The sequence below is a fragment of the Chlorocebus sabaeus genome, chromosome 26 (assembly GCF_047675955.1).
Source record: "Chlorocebus sabaeus isolate Y175 chromosome 26, mChlSab1.0.hap1, whole genome shotgun sequence".
NCBI lineage: Eukaryota > Metazoa > Chordata > Mammalia > Primates > Cercopithecidae > Chlorocebus > Chlorocebus sabaeus.
The window spans coordinates 35,540,526-35,562,901 of NC_132929.1; positions in this window are offsets into that span (position 1 = coordinate 35,540,526).

A 22,376-nucleotide genomic window follows, 5' to 3' on the forward strand; every position below is an offset into this window, starting at 1 on the left:
TGAAGTGATACAGCCATCAGTAAAGAAATTCTCAGTCATCCAAAGACAGAAGTTGCAAGAAATGGATTCCCCTGCAGAGCCTCCGGAGGGTAGCCCAGCTCTATTGGCACCTTGATTTCAGCCTAGTGATACTGCTTTCAGACTTCTGGGCCCAGGAACTGTGAAATAATACATTTCTGTTGTTTTTAAGTAGTTTGCTGTTTTTAGCCACCATGTTGCAGTAAGTTGCTATAGCAATCACCAGAAATTAATACAGTGAGCTATTACCGAAATATTTCACTGGAAATTGTAGATGAAGTACAGGAAAATTTACACCTTATCTATGACAATTCAGAGGTTACTAGAAAGACTAACTCAGTGTTTCAAAGCCAAGCAAAGATATAAACATCCCAAGATTCAAAGCAGATTAAAGTAAATCTAATATTAAATTAGTAACATACATTAACAACTTATACAAATGGGGACAATACAGATTTTAATCAATAGTAGTTTATTCTTTGAGAATTATCTATTTGAATCAGCCTTCTCTTAGTATTTTTACTTTATTTTATTTTATTTATATTTGAGACAAGGTCTCACCCTGTCACCCAGGCTGAAAGTACAATGATCTGATCACAGTTCACTGCAGCCTCGACCTCCCGGGCTCAGATGATCCTCCTACCTCAGCCTCCCTGATACCTGGGACTACAGGTGCATGCCACCACACCTGGCTAATTTTTGTATTTTTTGTAGAGATGGAGTTTCACCATGTTGCCCTGGCTGGTCTCAAATTCTTGGGCTCAAGCAATCTGCCTGCCTCAGCCTCCCAAAGTGCTGTGATAACAAGTGTGAACCACCACACCGGGCCTGTGTTAGTATTTTAAAGCTATCTGATATCCACACCAGCATCTACAACAGAATTATTCCAAAAAATCCTTTTTTTAGGAGCTCACTGCTCTAAACTTCACATTTAGTGAGGTGGCGTAATAACCAAACATCACAACACAACTTCAGATCATAAATATATTACTAGTAAATTCAACTACCCTCCCTCCTTAAACATTTTGAATTTTCTTCCCTTTATATAAATTCAATACAGCAGTAGCCACTACCATTTCTCTGTAAGGCACACACACATACTGGAACTCACAATAAATGCTCCTTTAGCAAAAGGCATCACGATCACATAGTAATGGTGATTTACTAGTGACCCCATTGTATGGATGTGTAAATCAACCAAACCATCATTTCACAGGATGCCACTGTACTTGCAATATACTATTCCCCATCTTTACAGATACCTCTTTAATTAATTGACCAGATATATTAGGATAACCAGAAAACAAACTATAGATTTTTAAATGAACATTAAGCATATCCCCAGCATTGTAGTATGTACTAGAGAATACACAAAATAGCAAAAAGTTTTTTAAAATTAATTAATTAATTAATTTTAAAAAGTCCTTGCCATCTTCTTGGGGAAAGAAGATGCCACACAAAACAACTGGAAAACTATGTTAAAGAATACCTGATGAGCCGGGCGCGGTGGCTCAAGCCTGTAATCCCAGCACTTTGGGAGGCCGAGACGGGCTGATCACGAGGTCAGGAGATCAAGACCATCCTGGCTAACCCGGTGAAACCCCGTCTCTAGTAAAAAAAATACAAAAAAATAGCCGGGCGAGGTGGCGAGCGTCTGTAGTCCCAGCTACTCAGGAGGCTGAGGCAGGAGAATGGCGTAAACCCGGGAGGCGGAGCTTGCAGTGAGCCGAGATCGGGCCACTGCACTCCAGCCTGGGCGAGAGAGCCAGACTCCGTCACAAAAAAAAAAAAAAAAAAGAATACCTCATGAAATGCTAAAGCTTCTCTGGGGCTTCATTTTACTTCTTCCCAAAGAAATGAATGCAGACGAATACAGAGACTACAGCTGACCTTTTTACAACTGAAACTCATTAACTGATTTTATTCATTTTTTAAAACTTGTTGCCAATGGATTAATTTGTCTAATGAAAAACATACTTGTTGTATATATTAACTAGGGCATCACTAGGACATCCCATTGGTTTGTCTGCCTTATATGCCATTTGGAGATAAGACTACTTGTAAAGCACAGCTGAAATTGGAAGGTTGCTTTGGGAGAATGAACTCAGTGTCAGGGGAGTTTGTGAATGATGTAAAAGTTTAACAGTGTCAATCATGGCAGTCTTTCCAGGTGACTCTGTGAATGCCTCGCCAAGCTTTACACGACTGAAGAAAATTGCCTTCCATGAAGTGGTACCCACAACTCCAGCCCGAATGAGCGCATCCAGTTCAGTAAAGCTTTGTCCTCTTAAGCTTTGCTATCACTCTGCTAGCCACAGATTAGCATCTAGGTAGTGCAGGTGTTTTAGCGCCACCCTAGAATCAAGCAACATGCATAAAGCATTCTTAAACACAAGCCCAGAAAGAAGCAGGTATTTCTTACAACAGTAATAGCCAGAAATAGTTTTTTCTAGATGTCTTTCCATTCCAGGTCTAAGCTAATGTCACCCTTGCGTGTTGGCAGGACCATTTAGCCCACATGGTGGAGAGCAGTATATGTTTCTTTCTCTAGAACATGCCATTACTTATTGACTATCTGCCTCACTTGCATCTGTGAGATGTAGAAACTCACCAGGGGTTTCCAAGACCATGAGTTTTAAACAGCACCATCCGTCACAAAATGGAAAGGAGTGATCAACGTTCCCTGAACTGCAATGCATTATACAAGGGTCAGCAAGTGGGAGTCATGGTTGGCGACACAATTGCTGGCCTCAGGTAGCAAATCCATCCTTCCAGCTGTTCTGTTCCATATGGGTTCAATGAACTGTGGAGAGTGCAGGACTCTTCTCATTGAGAGTATCTGCCATAAGTCTTTCATCCAAACCTCATCATAAACAAGTGTAAGGGAAGCTGACAACCATTTATCTAAACTTCATCTGGTAGCCAACTGCTGACAAAGAGGAAAACATGCACATGAGTGAGCAGACAGATGTGATAAGGAAAATTAAGGTGTTCTTATCTTGAAGAAACCAAAGATTTTAAATACAGGAAAAAAAATTAGTCATTACGTCAATGCCAGATAGAAAGTCACTAGTGCTGTTTTCCCTGCTAAGTAAACTTCAGGGCTATTCCCAGTAGTCCCGACACTCAATTTCTTATAACATATAGCTATTAGGATAATATTATACAACCCTTCAGTTACCAAAATCAAGATTATTGCTTTAATTTCTAGGGTCTAGAAATGGATTTCAAAATAGAAAATAGTGCCTTTTTTCCTTGTATTTTGGGTCCCAGTTTTAACTTTGACCCAGATCAGCAAATTTTTCACCCCAATAATTTCTTATTGATATTTGACTTACAGCCTGTGTAAAAAGTAAAATATATGATGGCATGTAAGGAAGAAGTCCCTGGAATGCTTCCTTAACATCTCTGACCATCATATTTTCATCTGTACAATGTGGATCACAATAATTGTACTCCTCTTAACACGGTGGTTCTCAAAGAAGGGTGATTTTCATCCCTCACAGGACAATTGACAAAGTCTGGCGACATTTTTGGTAGTCACAAGTAGGGGGAGGGGAGTGCTACTGTGCCACTGGCATCCAGTGAATGGAGTTCAGGGAGGCTGCTAAATATTCCACAGTGCACAGGACAACCCACCACGAAGAAATGTCCAGCCCAAAATGACAGTAGTGCCAATGGTGGGAAACTGCTTTAACATCATGTGGTTGTTGTAGAAATCAAAGCAGAAGCCTAGTGAAAAATGTTATGAGTAGTAATAATAATAATAATATGTCTTAATTTGCAGCTTGTCTGTATGTTGTAATGCAAATTAGATTCTTACGAATGAAGCATAAAATGTGAAGGACAACAACTGCCAAAGAAAAAATCTTCATTGAAAAATATAAGGGTAGAATTGTGGTGACGCAGAGGCTGCCCTAATCACACCACTAAAAAGCTGGAAGTTGGCCTGGGTCATCAAGATCACATAGCTGTCTCCACCAGGAGCTCAGGAAAATCATCTGCCATCTCTGGGAGTGAAATCAGCTGAGAGGCTGGGGGATGAGTTCTGGAGCAAGGTCCACTGGGCTGGACTCCTCTGTACTGGGTGCTCAAGCAGCATGTAAAGTCCGGGGCCAGCTGCTCGATCTTGGATTGCGCCTCACAAAGGGCTCTCAGGATCAAAAGATGCTGGTGAAATATCACTGGTGAGGCCACACTGGGATAGGAATTACTAGGTAGAGTGACCAGCAGGCAGGAACATGTCAGAAAGGAATGGAAAGCACAAAATTGTCAAACATACTATTCCAAAATATTATTATTATTATTCCCAAATATCTTCCTTTGGTGGTGGATCAGATCATGGCCTGTTTACTCTCAGATCTATTCTTTGTCCTTCCCTGCTCTGCTCAGTCTAGGGGACTGGGGAGGAGTTCAGGCTGCTTTCCCTATGCCCCCATGTCAACGGGCATTTTACAGGGTTTGGCTAATGAGAAATAGGAGGGTAGAAGGAAGACAGAAGCCAGAGGACCTCTTCCGTTCTCTGCTTCTGGTGCCTGTCAGGTATCACATTCTTGCATCACCTTTTTAGTATCAGTGTCTATCAGAATGGTCTTCTGTGGTTTCAGCTTCCATCAGGTGCCCCCAGCCTCTGAGCTGTGGTAACATGACTTCCTCCACTCCACTTCCTCCCTTTGTCCCTCCAGTCTAGTGGTGTAGCTTCCTGCTACTGCTAATCTCTGGGTTGCTTTCTTGTGCTCTTTTCATCTCAGCTCTTTCTGCACCTGTGTAACCAGTTCTTTGCACTAAATAAATTTCCTCTAATTTAAGAAGAGTGATTCCTTCTTTCCGGTTGGACCTTGAACGAAGGTCCTATTTTGATATTTTTAAGAGTAGAAGGTAGGGTGCAATAGCATGACACCTGGAACTCACAGGTATGCAGGTACAGTAAGAGCAAGGAATCAGAAGAATACAGAGGCAGCTGATATTCATCTACTTAATAGGTATTTGTTGAGCACCTACTATAAACTGGAAATTGTGCTGGGTATAGAAATTTGTTGTGAAACAAAAAATACACTGCTTCTAACTTTCAACAAGTAATAACATAAATAACTACAAAATTACTATATAATAGTGAATTGCTCTACTTAAGATATTTAAAAGCCAGTTAAGAAGTCTGGCAACTCAAACGCAGAAAACAGCACAAACCTTTCCATCAAAATAGCAGTTGAACCAAAGTTCAGACTTACTGTATTGGAGACAGAAGTTATAACTCTCCAGGCTTATCATTTCTAATATGAATATCATTAAGCTGCTTTTCCAAACCCCCAAATAATAGCCAACCCAGCTACATTCTGTTCCTTAGAGTGATGCTTGGGGAACAACGCATTTTTGAAAAGATTCTTCTCCCATTTAAAGTCATATATCAGAACCAAGAAATATGAATAGGCCTTGGATTTGAGGTTTCCTGGATGGCTAAGCAAGCTTGTTAGGCAACCAGCTACTGGAGTGCAGTGGCACGATCTCGGCTCATTGCAAGCTCCATCTCCTGGATTCACGCCATTCTCCTGCTTCAGCCTCCGAGCAGCTGGGACTACAGGCGTCCGCCACCAAGCCTGGCTAAGTTCTTGTATTTTTAGTAGAGACCGGGTTTCCCCATGTTGGCCAGGATGGTCTCGATCTCCTGACCTCGTGATCTGCCCGCCTTGGCCTCTCAAAGTGCTGAGATTACAGGCGTAAGCCACCGCGCCCGGCCACAAAATAGAATTCTTAAGAAAAAAATAAAATAAAACCTTTGGTGTAGCATAGATTTTGTTTAAAATGCAATTTATTTAAACAGAGATGTTAACATCAGTGGCTGCTTAGCAGTTGAATAATTACATTAAATATATTCACCTTAGTGAAGACTGTAAACAAAGAGATAGTAAGTAATTTTTTTACAAGTACCCTGCTGTCATACCAGCTGATCAGGTTTAATAGCAACCCATATTTCCACTAATTTTGCCAGAAAGATATGTTGGAGATAATTTCCTCTTCTAGAGCAACTGTAAATAATCTTCTCAGAAGTGAGTTTACAGTGACACCATGTAGCATAACCACCAGTGATCAACTTGGAAATGTAATTTTTAGAACTGTAGTATTTGCAAATTAAAGGATTAATGTTAACTTCAGTCAATAGGGAAAATAAACTTGATGAATAGAATACATTAATATCTAATCAGGTTTGTAGATAACATGTACGTTTCAGCTATATCCCAAGGTGTCTGGGTGTCACACTTTCTTTCTCAAGAGAACCTCAAAGGAAAACACTTTTCATTCTAATTGTGTCATCTTAATATTCATCTTGTAAACAATGTAACATTTTTGCATGAAGTTAAAAAAATTCAGGTCACTTTTTAAAATAAATCTTCAAGGAACTGGGGAATTAGAAAATCTAGTTTATTTTTTAATTGATAACAAAGAACATCAGAGGACCACAGGCATCATGACATCTTGGTTTTCTTTTTATCATTAAATATAATCATGTAAAGGGGAAAACTCTGCAGTTATTCCCCTAAGTAATATACAAACTCTAAAATGCAGGGTGTTCACATAGTATAAACAAAATGAAAATTAAAAGCTATGAATTTTTTGAAGTTTGGCCTATTGTGTAGATGTCAGTTATGTTATTTTGATAATTAAGAAGCAAAAATAGGGCCAGAAAAGCATAAGAATTTCAATAGTCCAAAACATGATGACAACCAGCAAAATTCAAACTTTTTTTTCAGATATAAGAATAATGGCCCAATACAGTATTAAAAGAAATGTAATCATCTCTTCCTATAGGTGCTTTACAATTTCTTAATCATGATCATAATTTCCACTGATTATCTTATGCTTCATTATTAGGATATAAAAACACAAAACAATGGAGGACTTGCCAAGTAATAGTGTCTCCAAATGTATCTGTTTTTAAAGGTGAAGGGTATACAACCATAAGACATGACAGGTATTTTAGGCAAGCTTGTTTCTATTCAGGGATAATAGAATATATAAGAAAAAATTTTTATCTCTGGAAAATGAAAATGAAAGTAATTGTTTTGTTTGTTTCTATAGATATTCTGCTTATGTAGAAAGTAATTTTTTTTTTTTTTTCAGACAGGGTCTCGCTCTGCCGCCCAGGCTGGAGTGCAGTGGCACGATGTCAGCTCACTGCAGCCTCCGCCTCCCAGGTTCAAGCGATTCTCCTGCCTCAGCCTTCCGAGTTGCTGGGATTACAGGCACACGCAACCACGCCCAGCTAATTTTTTGTATTTTTAGCAGAGACTGGGTTTCACCGTGTTAACCAGGATAGTCTCGATCTCCTGAACTCGTGATCTGCCCACCTCAGCCTCCCAAAGTGCTGGGATTACAGGAATGAGCCACTGCGCCCAGGCTAGAAAGTAATTATTTTTGCAAAGTATTTAACACATAAGCAGAAGGAAATATTAGAACACAGTTAATTTATAATTCCTCAAATCCGTATTCTTTAAGTTAGTCTTCAAAGGCTCTGCAAAACACAGAAACTCAATGTATTACAAAGAATTAGACTAATTCAAAAAGGAATATCACAAATATTTATAACCTGTTCAGGAAGAGCTATAAGAGAATAGAATTTGCTTGCTAAGAGGTACCAAATGTTCTCTATTGAAGTGGGAAGTGCACATGTTATTAAATAATACTACCCATAAATAGATATTTCTTATTCTCCTTATGCACTGAGTTTTGATCCTGATAAATAACTTGTCAACACTTTATATAAAGCAACTGATGTTTTACCATTTTTAAATTTTTAAGAGACCAAATATACAAAATGCCATATAAATTGTTACTTGTATAATTATTAAAGCCCAACTGGTAACTAGGAAGAAAAAAATGATTTTAGTAAGGGCTAAATGAACAGAAAAGTAGTGCATTTTCTAGAAAATACAATCTCAAGTATCCCAATAATACTTATTTCCTTACAACATTTTAGGTGTATAACTGATTTTTAAAACCTGACTTGTATGGCAAAAACTGACATCATATAAGAAAAATAAAGTGCTGCTCTTCTTCCTATTAGGTCAAAAACGTTGGGAATTGAAGACTTTCAGTTTGTTTTAAATGTAAGAGGCTTTGCGACACTTTAAAATGGAAAAATAAAAAATTTTCTATTAAATACCTAGAAAAGGAGATATTTTACTCAGAAAAAATCTATTTTTACAGTAAATTATATTCATAGACAGACTTCTGGTTTTGCCCATGAAAATTTAACTCCTGTGGGAATTGCCTTTTCTTCATAAACAATTAGAAATCCATCCAAAAATATACTTTAAAACTGATTCAGACAGAGGAGAACTATAGTCCCTGATCAACGTAAGACAAATGAGGCATACCCTATAATTACCCCTGCTTACTGCCTAGAGATAGTTTCTAGTGCACAGAGCAAAGACAGAGAATCCAAGCAAAATTCTGCAGTGCCACTGAGCTCAGGAAATAGAGTTTGGGAAGGATTAGGCATTTAGAATTTGCAGGCTAGATTGCTAGAGATCTGCAGAGCCATCTCCTGAAATCTTTACCTGAGTACCGATCTATCCAGGAGGTCACAAAAATAACCACTGAAAACCAGTAAGCAGAACAATTACTGGAGCTTACATAGAGTTAGGAGTAGTTTCCTTTCTCACCAGAGTGGAGAGACCTTGTAATACATAGGGCAGTAGGTAGAGTTCTCTGAAGTATCACACCTTAGGATTGGGACTAAAATAGCTCTACAGTGAAAGATGCTATGAACCAGCCACAAAAAAATCTTAACATCAAGATTCAAAAGGATCAAACTGATTCAAACAACTAAATTTCATGCCAAAAAATAAAGTCCTGCACTTTTTCAGTTATCTTTTAGCACTCAGTAACTTAAAATTCACAATGACCAACATTACATCAAAAATTACCTGGCATGTATAAAAGCAAAAATGTAACTCATATAGAAGAAAAATCAATCAATAGAAACAGATGCAGAAATGACAGAGATGATTAACTAGTATACGCGGGCCAAAAAAGACCCAAATGAAACTTCTAGACATAGAAAACATAATATCAGAAGTGAAAATATACCAGATGGGATTACTAGCGGATTAGACACTGTGGAAGAAACTATCAAAATGAGAAAACATAGGAATAGAAACAGTCAAAATAAGGCAGAAAGAGAAAAAATGACTGGTAATCAGTGATCTATGGGACAATGTAAAGCAACGTAACATACATATAGAGTTCCAGAAGGAAAACAATTGTAGTATAACAACCAAAATTTGTCCAAATTTGTTGAAAAATATAACTCCCAGATTTAAAGAGCTCAATGAACCTCTGCTAGAATAATCACACACATACAAAAGCTTAATGTAGCACGAGATAATCACATTAACTGAAGTCAGCAATGAAGAGAAAATCTTAAAACCAGCCAGAGAAAAAACATGCATTATGTGCAAAGGAACAAAAAATAAGAATCATCAGACTTCTTATAAGAGGCCATGCAAACCAGAGACAATGCAACAAAATCTTTAGAGTGCTGGAAGAAAAAACCTAATTATCTAAAATTCAACACCAAGTGAAAACATCATTCAAAATTTAAGTAAAAATAATATTTTCTCAGACAAAGAAAAGTTGAGAGATTTTGTCACCAGCGGATCTGAACCATAATAAATGTTAAAGTTCTCCAGAAGAAAGAAAATAATAACAGATAAATATTTGGGGGGGCCGGGCGCGGTGGCTCAAGCCTGTAATCCCAGCACTTTGGGAGGCCGAGACGGGCGGATCATGAGGTCAGGAGATCGAGACCATCCTGGCTAACACGGTGAAACCCCGTCTCCACTAAAAAATACAAAAAACTAGCCGGGCGAGGTGGCGGGCGCCTGTAGTTCCAGCTACTCGGGAGGCTGAGGCAGGAGAATGGCGTGAACCCGGGAGGCAGAGCTTGCAGTGAGCCGAGATCCGGCCACTGCACTCCAGCCTGGGTGACACAGCGAGACTCCGTCTCAAAAAAAAAAAAAAAAAAAAAAAAAAAAAAAAAAAAAAAAAAAATTGGATCTACATGAAGCAATAAAGAGTAATAAAATGGCATGTATTGGGGTAAATATAGGACATTTGTTGTCATTTTTCAATTTCCTTAAATATAATTGGCTATTGTAGCATAAATAATAGCACCGTATTAGAGTTCAGATCATATGCAGAAGTAAAATGCATTGTAACAATAGTACAAAAGACAGGAGGGGAAACAGGAGTATGCTATGAAGATTTTTACACATGAAGCACTATAATGTTATTTGAAAGTAGACTGTGATAAGTTAAAATTATATATTGTGAATTCTAGAGTAACCGCAAAAGAAAAAAAAAGGAAAGAACAAAAAGAATAGCTAATAAGCGAATAGAGATAAAAATAGAGTCATAAAAAATATCCAAAAGGAAGACAATAAAAGGTGAGAGAGAACAATGAACAGGTGGTACAAATACAAAACGAAAAGCAAGATAGTGTTCTATCCAACTGTATAAATAGAAATATATTAATAAATGGCTAGGCATTCTAATTAAAGAGCAGCGATTATGAAATTAGATTAAAATGCAAGACCCAAAGATATGCTGTCTATAAGAAACCCACTTTAAATATAAAAATACAAATAGCTTGAAAAGTAAAAGGATGGAAACCTTAATTAGAATAAAGCTGAAATGGCTATCTTAAAATCAGATAATGCAGACTTCAAAACAAGGTATAAACATAGGATAAAGATGGACATTTCATAAGTAAAGGGGATCAATTCATAAAGAAAGAATAATAATCCTAAATGTATATGCAAGTAAAACAGAAGTTCAAAATACATGAAGCAAAGACTAATGGTACTAAAAGAAGAAATAGAAAAATCCACAATTTTAGTTGGAGACCTTAGCATTTCTCTCTCTGTAATTGATAGAATAAGTAAACAGGAAATCACAGGAAGAATATGGAAGACTTTAACCACACTCTCAGCCAACTTGACCTAATTGACACTAATGGGACACTCTACCCAATAACAAAATAAACATTTTTTTCAAGTGTACTTGGAATATTTGTCAAAATAAATCATATACTATGCTATTAAAAACTCTTAGTATAGGCCAGGTGCAGCGGCTTACCCCTGTAGTCCCAGCCCTTTGGGAGGCCAAGGTGGGCAGATCACTTGAAGTCAAGAGGTCAAGACCAGCCTGGCCAACAGGGTGAAACTCCATCTCTACTGAAAATACAAAAATTGGCTGGGCATGGTGGCGAGAGCCTGCGATCCCAGCTACTTGGGAGGCTGAGACAGGAGAATTGCTAAAGCCCAGGAGGCAGAGGTTGCAATGAGCTGAGATCACACCACTGCACTCCAGTCTGCATGGCAGAACAAGACTTCATCTAAAAAAAGAATAAAAAAGAGCTGTGAACTAAACCTCCATTCTGTATTAAACAAAAACAAAAACAAAAACCCTCTTAGTAAATGTAATAGGATTAATCTTACAAAACATGGTCTGTAACAAAAATGAATTTAAACTAGAGATCAATTATAAATAAAAAATCTGGAATTCCAACTAATTGAAAATTAAGCAACACACTTCTAAATAACAAATGGGTCAAAGAAGAAATCACAAAGAAAGTTAAACATTTTGAACTGAATGAAAATAAAAATATAACATATCAAAATTTGTGGATGAAGCTAAAGCAGTTTAAAAGCAAAATGATACCATTAAATGCCAATATAGTGGGGAGCTCTCAATTCAATAATCCGAGCTTCTTTCTTCAGTAAAAAAGCAGTAGAAAGGAAGGGAAATCAAACCAAAGGAAGCTGGAGGAAGGAAATGATGAGCTCAGAGCAGAAATCAGTGAAATAGAAAACAGAATAATAATAGAGACTGATGAAACCGAAAGTTAATCCTTTGAAAAGAGCAATAAGATTGATATACTTCTAACCAGACTGATCAAGAAAAGGTGAGAAAAGATCAAAAATATAAAAGAAATATTATAACCAATTTTTTAGCAACAAATTAATCAACTTAAATGAAATGATAAATTTCTTTAAAGACGCGAACTACCAAAGCCCCCTCAGGAAAATACAGAAAACCTGAATAGCACGATATCAATAACAAAATAATTGTTTTAGATAACAACCTTTCCACAAAGAAAATTCCAGGGCTAGAGGGCTTCACTGGTAAATTCTTCTGAACATTTAAGGAAGAAATAACACTAATTCTATACAAATTATTTCATAAAATAGAAAAGAAGGAGACATATTCCAAATCATCTTGTGAGACCAACATTACTTGGACTCCAAAATCAGAAAAAGATTTAAAAAACTGCAAACCATGTTTTTTCAACAAATGGAATCCAGCAATATAAAAAGAGTAATGCATAATGACTAAGCAGGCTGATTTAATATTCAAATATCAACCAATAAAATTAATCATGTTAACAGGCAGAAAAATCATACTATGTCATCTCATAGATACAAAGTATTTGATAAAATTTAATATGCATTCATGATTTTTTAAAAACTCTCAAAAAACTAGAAGCATAAGGGAACTTTCTCAAGTGCATAAATAGCATCTATTAAAAAATGAACAGTAAGCATAATACCTAAGGATAAGATACTAAATGTTTTCCTCAAAAAATCAAGAACTAAGTGGGGGTGTTCACTTTCATTATTTCTATTTGGCATTGTACTGGGGATCCTAGATAATGCTATGGACATATTGACTGAAAAAGAAGAAGTAAAGCTGCATTTATACATAGATGACATGATAGTATGTGTCAAAAACCTAGGAAATCTATATAAAAGCACTAGAACTAAGGTGGGACTTTAGCAAGTTTGCAGGATACAAAGTCAATATAGATCTATTGTATTTCTGTGTACTAGCAGCAAATAATTGGAAATTGTAAAAAGTAATACCATTTATAACAGAATAAATAACATTAATTTCTTAAGGATAAATTTAGTAAAATATGCAAAATCTGATTACTAAAAATGATAAAATAGTTACTGGAAAATATCAAATATCAAATTATCAAATAATTATCAATTAATTATCAAAATTTATCAATAAAATTAAAGATGTAAAAAATGGAGCAAGGGGCCAGGTGCAATAGCTCACAGCTGTAATCCTACCATTTTGGGAGGCCATGGCAGGAGGATCACCTGATCCCAGGAGTTCAAGACCAGCCTATACAACATAGTGAGACCCCATCTCTCAAAAAAAAAAAAAAAGAAGAAGAAGAAGAAGAAGAAGTAGAAGTGGAAAACTTAGCAGGTGTGGTGGTTCATGTCTGTAGTCCCAGGTACTTGGGAGTCTGAGGCAGGAGGATTTATTGAGTCCTGGAGGTGGAGGCTGCAATGAGCTGTGATCATGACACTGTACTCCACAGCCTGGGTGACAGAGTGACACCCTGAGAAGAAAGAAACAGAGAGAGAGAGAAAGAAGGAGGCAGGGAAGGAGGGAGGGAGGGAGGGAGGGAGGGAGGGAGGGAGGAAGGAAGGAAGGAAGGAAGGAAGGAAGGAAGGAAGGAAGGAAGGAAGGAAAGGAGAGAGAGAGAGAGAGAAAGAAAAGAAAGAAAGAAAGAAAGAAAGAAAGAAAGAAAGAAAGAAAGAAAGAAAGAAAGAAAGAAAGAAAGAAAGAAAGAAAGAGAGAGAGAGAAAGAAAGAAAGGAAGGAAGGAAGGAAGAAAGAAAGAGAAAAAAAGAAAGAGAAAAAGAAAAGAAAGGGAAAAAAAACCATGTTTTGAAGACTCAATATTGTTAAGACATTAAGTCTCCCCAAAAGTGATATTTCAAAACAATCTTATTCAAAACTCCAGAAGATACTTGTAGAAAGTGACAGGCTAGTTCTAAAATTTATGTGGAAAAGCCAAGTACCTAGATAACCAAAACAATTTTGAAAAAAAACCCCAGTGTTTGAGGACTAATCGCCCCTGATATCAAGACTTACTATAAAGCTATAGTAATCAAAACAATGTGGCAGTATTGTAACTCTAGACATGTGAAACACGTAAGAGAAACTCCAGAAATAAACATTGCCAATGGGTAAGTATAGTCTTTTCAAGTGGTGCTGGAAAAACTGGGCATCCACATGCAAAGAAACAAATCTAGACATGGATCTTAAACTTTTCACACACACACACACACGCCAAAATTCAAAATGGATCACATACCTAAATATAAAATGCTAAACTACAAAACATTTAAAAGGAGAAAATCTAGATGACCTTGGATTTTGTGAAGACTTTTTTAGATACAACACCAAAAGTATGATCCATAAAGAAAAAACTGATAAGTTGGACCTTTATTAAAACTTAAAATTTCTGCTCTGTGAAAACACTGTTAAGAGAATAACGGGCCCAGTACAGTGGCTCATGCCTGTAATCCAAGCACTTTGAGAGGCCAGAGGTCGGTGAATTGCTTGAGCTCAGGAGTTTGAAATGAGCCTTGGCAACATGGGAAAACCCCATCTCTACAAAAAGTACAAAAAATTAGCTGGATATGGTGGCATGCACCATTAGTTCCAGCTACTCAGGAGGCTAAGGTGGGAAGATCACTTGAGTCTGGGAGGCAGAGGTTGCAGTGAGTCAAGATCACACCACTGCACTCTAGCCTGGGCAACAGAGCCAGACCCTGTCTCAAAAACAAAACAGACAAACAACACAAAAACAGAGGGAGAGAGAATAATGGCTTAAAACTAGAAACAAGTCAAGCATTCATCAATAGGAAAATGGGTAACAAGTTGTAGGCGTATCCGTGTGTATTAGTCCATTCTCACATTGCTATAAACAACTACCTGAAACTGGGTAGTTCATAAAGAAAAGAGGTTTAATTGACTCACAGTTTTACAGGCTGTACGGCAGGCATGGCTGGGGAGACCTCGGGAAACTTACAGTCATAGCAGAAGGGGAAGGGGAAGCAGGAACATCTTTACCTGGTTGGCAAGAGGGAGCAAGATAAGGGGAGCAGTACTATGCACTTTCAAACAACCAGATCTCTTGAGAACTCTATCAGGAGGCAGAATTTGGGGAATGGCACTAAACAATTAGAATCCATCCCCATGATCCAATAGTCTCCCATTAGGCCCCATCTCCAACACTGGCAGCTACAATGCAACAAGAGATTTGGGTGGGAACACAGAGTCAAACCATATCACCATACAATTAAATATTACTCAGTAATAAAAAGAATGAAATGGCCGGGTGTGGTGGCTCACACCTGTAATCCCAGCACTTTGGGAGGCTGAGGTGGGCGGATCACCTGAGGTCAGGAGTTCGAGACCAGCCTCAACATGGAGAAACCCCATCTCTACTAAAAATTCAAAATTAGCCAGGCATGGTGGTGCATGCCTGTAATCCCAGCTACTCGGGAGGCTGAGGCACGAGAATTGCTTGAACCTGGGAGGCGGAGGTTGCTGTGAGCTGAGATTGTGCCATTGTACTCCAGCCTGGGCAACAAGAGTGAAACTCTGTCTCAAAAAAAAAAAATGAATGAACTAAGGATACAGAGAGCAACATGGATGAACCTCAAAGCACTACATTAAGTAAAGGAAACCAAATGAAACAAGACTCCATGCTTTCTGGTTTCACTTATATGTAACTCTGAAAAGGTGAAACTATAGTAGAAGATAGCAGATCAATAGTGGCTACAGGTTAAGGGTGGGGAAAGAGGATTGACTACAAAGAAAGCACAAAAAAAGCTTTTGGGTGCTAGCAATATTCTATACTATATATTGATTACTCATATTTGCCAGGGTTCACTGCACTTAGGCTGAGTGAATTTTATGTTAGTTATACCTCAACAAAACAGATTATTTAAAAATACATCTGCAAATCCTATTCCCGCCATTGATCAACAGTATCCTCTTTCCATTGCCTAAAATATCCAGAATTTCATTTGAAGTTTTGATGCCATATAAAGTGAGTCATGAAAGCCAGCTTTTATTCATCCATCCATGCAGCCAGATAGCCAAGTAGAATAAGAATAAAATACAGTTTGGTTTTTAGAAATCTTACAATCTAAAAATAAAACTATCATGTTTAACATTTATGGTGTGAATGTTTTATACTGCTATTCTAAGCACTTTGTATATGTTAACGTATTTAATTATTTCAATAATGCTATTATATGAATTGCATTATTAACTCCATTTGAGGAAGAGAAAAACTGAGAAACAGAGAAGCTAGGTTAGCTTCCTGGCGGGTAAATGATAAAGTTGGAATTTGAACCCAGGGAGACTGACTCTATACCTGCTCTGCCCAATATAGTAGCCACTAGCCACACATGCCACCTGAGTACTTGCAATGTAGTTAGAATAAACTGAGACATAAGTATAAAAATGTACCCCAGAGTTCAAATAATTACTAAAAAAAGTAAAATATTACATTAATAATTTTAATATTGATTATATATTGAAATATTTTAGATATTTTGAGTTAAAATGAAATATATTATTGAATTACACTTACCTTAATTCAATAATTTATTTACTTTTCAAAATGTGGCTATGAGAACATTCAAAATTATCTATGTGTCTAACGTTATATATCTATTGGACAGCACTGCTGTAGATGTTGAGAATTTAACTATCACATTCTACTGCTTTGGTGACAGACCTAAGAGCAATTATGAGATGATGCGTAAGTGGCGAAATAGAGGTATGGACAAAGGATCATGGGAGTGTTAAAAGAAAATTATCAGTTTTGTTCTGACCAGGGATAAAGAACCTAAGGAAGGGCCGGGTGCAATGGCTCACACCTGTAATCCCAGCACTTTGGGAGGCCAAGGTGGGTGGATCACCTGAGGTCAGGAGTTCAAGACCAGCCTGACCAACACGGTGAAACCCCGTCTCTACTAAAATACAAAAAAGTAGCTGGGCATGGTGGCTCATGCCTGTAATCCCAGCTACTTGGTAGGCTAAGGCAGGAGAATCACTTGAACCCAGGAAGCAGAGGTTGCAGTGAGCTGAGATCGCGCCATTGCACTCCAGCCTGGGCAACAAGAGTGAAATTCCATTGAAGAAGAAGGAGAAGGAGAAGGAGAAGGAGAAGAAGTCAAATCTCAAATCCTGCAGGCAGAGAGCTCTGAGCTCTCATCCTGCCTCCACCGCCTATTATCATGAAACCTTGGAGTTTCCTAAGCTCTCTCTTAGCCTTTGTTTCATTACCTGTAAAAGAAAGATGACAGCAGAGCCTATTCCTAAGGCTTTTCTTTATTGGAGTTATATCTATAGATATTTAATGTATTAGGTATTAAAATAAATAAATGTTAAAATATTAATTCGCTTAAAAATATAAACTCATAAAATGTTAATGCAAATAACACATTTTAATTTGTAAAAGCCTATATTTTCCAAAACAAAACAAAAACTTAATGAGAATAGTATCATTGTTTTACATTTTTGCAAGTCTCTTTAATGTCTGGCTTAATAGAAGACAACTGGATTCTCATATCTGTTATATCTCTATCTCATATCAAAGAATGCCAAGGTCCCAGAACTACGCTTTCAGAACTACTGGCCTAATACAAAGCTCTCAATGGCTGTTAGCCATTTTTATTCACAGATTCCATTCCCCTATGAGTTACTGTGAGGATCAAATGAGAGCATGTATTTTTAAAAGACTGTGAAATCATGACAAGCTTACAATGCGAAAAACTCCAGTCTGAGACATTGGTGGCTATTCTTCAGTATTTATATTTTTTCAACAATTGAAATTTAAACTCTTGAAATGAATTTATCAGAGCCCTGCTTTGCTATTTTATGACCTCAAATGGAATTGGTCCTCAGAAATGCATACAGAAGAAAGAAAAGGAAAAAGAAAGAAAATGAAGAAAGGAAGGGAGAGAGAGGAAGGATGGGAGAGAGGGAGGGCATGCAGGAAGGTTGTCTGACATTCTAAGATGTCTTAAAATGTTTAGGGATCTGCTGATGGAGACATTGTCTTAGCTACTTCATCCTAAGACTCACAGACTCTAGAAGCCCTGATAAGTATCTTCACAAGTGGACAATCACCAAAGCAATATATAGTGCCCATCAGAAGACGACTCAATTCCTTCGAACAGAAAGCCCAAGAGCTGGGTCGAGCGCGGTGACTCACGCCTGTAATCCCAGCACTTTGGGATGCTGAGGAGGGCGGATCACGAGGCCAGGAGATCCGGACCATCCTGGCTAACACGGTGAAACCCTGTCTCTACTAAAAATACAAAAAATTAGCCAGGTGTGGTGGTGAGCGCCTGTAGTCCCAGCTACTCGGGAGGCTGAGGCAGGAGAATGGCATGAATCCGGGAGGCAGAACTTGGCAGTGAGCCGAGATCACACCACTGTACTCCAGCCTGGGCGACAGAGCAAGACTCCGTCTCAAAGAAAAGAAAAAAAGGAAGAAAGAAAGCCCAAGAGCTACCCAGTTGGTCCTTCAAGGGTAAGGGATGAATTTGAGTTGCTCCTGCTGATGAGGAGAAATGGAAGGAACATATTATTGCCCTTTACTCACAGTTTCAGTTACTAGTGGTCAACGGAGTGAGGTCTGCAAATAGGTGAGTACGATATCATAAGATATTTTGAGAGAGACCAGATTCACATAAGTGTATTACCATATATTATCATACTTGCTCTATTTTATTATTGTTGTTAATCTGTTACTGTGCCTAAATTATAAATTAAACTTTATCATATGTATGTATGCACAGGACAAAAACATGGTGTATATAGGGTTTGGTACTATCTACAGTTTCAGGCATCCACTGATGATCTTGGACCATATCCCCCATGGATAATGAGGAGAACTAATGTAGGCAAAAGATTCAGCATGAAAGTTGCTGTGGATCTCATGACACTAACGAAAGTATATTAGTCATAATCACTTCAGAACTTAGCTCAAACAGGCTTAAGGCAAAAGAAAAAGTATTGGTTCACATAAAAACCAGGTCTCACATAAAGAGAGCTCTCGCTCTCTGGCTCTCTCTCTCTCCCCCACCCCTTCTCTCTCTCTTTCTCTCTCGGTCTCCTTCACAGACTACTTTGCTTTTACCACAGACTCTGCTCTGTTTTTGTCTTAGAAGCTCCTAGAGACTGTTCTTAACTGCGAGCAGTCCCAAAAGAAAGCTCTTACCAGCAGCCGAAACAAGTTTCGGTTTGCATCTTATTCATCGGGCTTATGTTTCTGTATCCATCCATACAATAGTATAACAGCACTGAATTTAATTCAGTTGTTAGTGACCTAAAAGTATTTCTAGCTACCTTAGGCTTATTGCTTTTAGCTTTATGGGGCATTATATTAAAATATACAGACTTTCCATTTATAGGCTGCTATAAATCAGTCCATCCACGATATCCATCCAAAGCAATTGATCAATATGTCTGCAGCACTAATTTGCACAAACATGATTAGCAAAGTTTGTTAGAAAGATATTGGCCTGTTCATCCTCTAGTCTAGCAGGATAGAGGCCTAAAAACAAAATGAAACAAAGCACTTCTTGTACACAAGCCACACTGTGCCTTGAAAGATATATATCCTGTTTCATTAAAATTTATTATGTTGGACAATCACAAGATGTTTACTGGAGTCTGGCCTCTGCAATTCATTAGAGCTCCAGGGAATAGAAATGCTCTCCTGCAAACCGAAGTATCACAATGGCATGCGATAGCTTTGTTTGACATCATCAGTTTGGGTTTATCACATCTGGCTTATTTTGAAAATTATTTCACATTAAATGATTTACTTTTTAAAGAGGGGAATGAAGGGAAAGAGGAAGAGTAATCTAATAAAAGAAATTTAAAACTCGGTTAATTAGGACAAAAATGTTTTTAATCCAGCTCTATAGATTTGGCAAAAAAAAAAGAAAAGACACCAGCTGGAAAGCAATAAAGCATATCTACTTCTCATCCACACCACTGCCAGCTGCTGCTTCAAGGGTTTGGCAAAACAAGCCTTTATACAATAAGTCCACTTCTTTTATTCCTAGAGACTACAGCCTCTTTTGAACTTGGATGGTGACTTCATAAAGAGTGCTGTTGTTTTATTTACTCTCAATTAATCATGATCGACTGTAAACAAAGTGTCTGTTTTAGTTCTGCTGACAATTATCCACTTGTCAACAGCTCCCTCAAGTACCTTCAGCATCTGGCTACAGCAGGAAACCTCCACATCGAAATGAATGTTTCAGTAAACTCAGGATTTCATCAGCAGTCAGGATTACATTGTAACAAACGTCACCAAGCCTCCTTGATGAGAATACATAGCATCAGTTGATAAAGTGTTTTTCAGGATATCCCTTCGTTCTCTCTGTTTGCTTTGGCAAAAACAAAAACAAAAACAAAACAAAAGAAGAAGGAGAAGAAGAAAATTTCAGCTAAGGACTCTTGGAAGACGGGGCTGAGGAGGTGGCGGGGGGTGGGCAGCGGACAGGGAGGGAATGGACTGTGACTTGGGATGTTTTTACAAACAACCAAGCACATGAAGACAGCTTCAGAAGTCTTCAACTATGGACAGCAAACGTCCTCATTAGTTACCTTCCATGAGATCAACAGAGCCAAACTGTTATAATTGGTGGTAATTTGTGTGAGGAATTCATAGTAAGTTTTGCTGCTATTTCACTAAGGCTTGAAAGTAGCACGACTTTATCCAATGTTCAAATACCCGCTTTCCCTTGGGAATTTTCCTCCCATTTAAGATGTGTATAGAACGTAGGGGAAAGTCAGTGCCAAGGTCATTAATATTTTGACAACAATAGAACTGTTATAAAGACAAAACAAATGTTACATTTGGTGGTTTGTTGAGGGGGAATTACTAAGGTGTGTTCCCTGGAGCTCCTCTTGGAGAAGCGAGCCATAGAAAATTAAACCGAACATCCATACTATATCCCATTTCTGTTCTTCCAGCCCTAAGAAAGGAGAAAAATCATATACATCATGTGGGAAGGAGAGCTGAGTGGGGGCTCTGACAAACCAGTCCTCAGGGACAATGTATGGATTATTTACTTAGATTTTTTATCTCCTTGGTATTAATTTACACCCACTTCAAAACCGAAGAGATTCAAATAATTTGGCACCACTCCCTCAAAGTTGGACTTCTGAGTGAGGAATCAGTGGTGGGGAGCCCGAGAGGATTATAAACCATCAAGAGATATCAAGCACCCAGCACCGCCAGACCGGCGTTCCCATGGACCCTAAGCGGCCTAGAGCCAGCGCCTAATCCAGAAACCTTGCCACCCTTCGAGACAGGAACGGAGGGCGAGGACAGAGAGACCCGCTCAGCGAGGCCCCTCTCCCACGACCCCCCCATCTCTACAGTTACCAGCTAAGGTGGATTGGCGGGGTAGGGGGAGGTGGACCAGTGAAGAGTCTGCTTCTCTCCTCTTTCTGACAAAAGCTAATCAATCTAACTGCACATAATTGATTTTAATGAGGGGGGGCGGGGTTCTTCGTTTTAATGATTACCCGTGGTCCTCAGCTTGCGCAGGCAGCGGATGCGGGTGCTGATCTCCGTCTTTCTTCCCGGCCGGCCTGCGCGACCCGTGAGCCAGCCACACCGCCTAGCTTTGGGGCCCTAAAGAGCGAAGAGGTCTGAGAACGGGGATCCTGTCCGGACCGCTGCCCCGTTTCACCTGGTAATTTATGCACAATTAATTGAGATATCTTTTATACTTGATGTGTTGCAAAATTAATGCCTAATTTATGTAATTAGTCAATTAACTCTAATTCCAGCATATGTTCCCAATGCCCAGAAGGTGTTCTGTTTCCCAGGTACTTATTTTGATGTCATGAAATGCAGCTAATTAATTTTACATGCATATTAATTTGGGATCTCTTTAGCAGTTCCCTTTGTGCAAGTAATTTTAATATTTGTCTTTCTAACCTTTTGGGGTAGGGTGAGGGAGGTGCAGGTGGGTATGAGCAGCACGTGGGGGCGAGCGTGGATGGTGCCTGAGGGTGGCCCAGGTGGTGGGGCGGTGTTCCCGCAGAGGCTCCAAGTGGCAGGGAGTGTAGGCGCTGCGCTCAGCAGGCCCTTAGGGGGCGTTACTGTTGCTGACCCCACGTAGTGCATTTTGCTCGCCTTTGGGAAACAGAGAGCCTTCAGGGCAGGGAGGTGGAGGCGCCCGGGTTGGCTGATCGTTACCCCTGGGGCATTTCTCGGGTCCCTAGACAAATCGCTCCTCGCCCAGTGGTCCTCACTCCTGGGAGCCAGTGACATTTTATTTATTTATTCATTTATTTGCGCCCTGAAGGACGACTCGGATTTCCAGGCCAGTCGGAGGAGGCAGAAAGCGAACAGGCTGCTCAGAGGTAGTGGCCCTTCCTTCCAGACGTCGTGCTGATCCCCAAGTGCCCGGAGCCCGAGTCCCTGAGCTCCCCAAA